Source organism: Myotis brandtii, unplaced genomic scaffold, assembly GCF_000412655.1.
Source record: "Myotis brandtii unplaced genomic scaffold, ASM41265v1 scaffold208, whole genome shotgun sequence".
Lineage (NCBI taxonomy): Eukaryota > Metazoa > Chordata > Mammalia > Chiroptera > Vespertilionidae > Myotis > Myotis brandtii.
The window spans coordinates 6,462,890-6,463,658 of NW_005357764.1; the positions used below are offsets into that span (position 1 = coordinate 6,462,890).

The 769-nt window shown below is 64.5% G+C and overlaps 1 protein-coding gene across 8 annotated transcripts in view; it reads left to right on the forward strand.

Annotated features, from left to right (window-relative positions):
- JADE2 (jade family PHD finger 2) overlaps positions 1-769 on the forward strand; it is a 53,448-nt gene that overhangs the window by 3,829 nt on the left and 48,850 nt on the right. For 2 of the 8 annotated variants that reach the window (XM_005865571.2, XM_005865573.2), the window contains exon 1: positions 127-293. The exons of 4 other annotated variants lie outside the window; for them this stretch is intronic. The gene's annotated coding sequence lies outside the window, so the exon portion shown is untranslated. Of the gene's footprint in view, positions 1-6; positions 24-126; positions 294-654; positions 688-769 lie in introns of those variants that run through there. 2 more of the 8 variants (XM_005865576.2, XM_005865575.2) reach the window with 2 other exon arrangements.

A 769-nucleotide genomic window follows, 5' to 3' on the forward strand; every position in this document is an offset into this window, starting at 1 on the left:
TGGGAGGGGCACCACAGAGCAAGGTAAGATCCAGCCCCCAGCGATGGGCCCTGCGCATCTCCACAGCGTTATTTTGTGTTTTTGCAACAGATCTGCCAGCGCTCCTCGCTCTGTCTCTAGCTCGCTCGCTCCCTCTCTCTCCTGCTGGCTGCCTGTTCTAGGAAGCCAGCGCGCGGGGGGAGGGGGGATGCACAGCACAGGGAAGAGAGATTGCGCATGTTGGTCAGTCGTGTTTTAAAGAGTACATTGCGGGGAGGCTGAGAGGGGCGCATGCTACAACAACTTTTGGAAGGGTGAGTTTGGCGACCTTCTTTATTAATGACTGCGGCAAAGAGCCCCCGGGCAGGCTAGGGGGCGCGGGCGGGCGGGGGCGCGCAGGGGCTGCAACTTGCCCCGCGGCTCGAGCTGGGCGGAGGGGCTGCAGCGGGAGGCCCGTGCCAAGGGGAGATCGTGCGGCCGGGGACGAGGGTTCGGAGGACCCAGAGTTAACTGCCCTCCTGTCGCCCCGAGTTTCATTTTGTTGGTACGCAGCACGTCCGGGCGACGAACCGGGTTGAGCCGGTGCACATGACCCCGCGCTGGGCTCACGTGCAGCCGGCCGGGTCCCAGACACCTTCCCTGGGCCACACTGAGGCTCTGCACAAATTAAACACAGTTATTTGGAGGGGTGGGGGACGCCCTTTCCAGGTGAGTGTAGAGGGTGCGCAGCCCCGGCACCGGGGGAGCGGGCTGGGTCGGGGGCAGCTCCCTCCTCTAGGGCTGCGCGGGA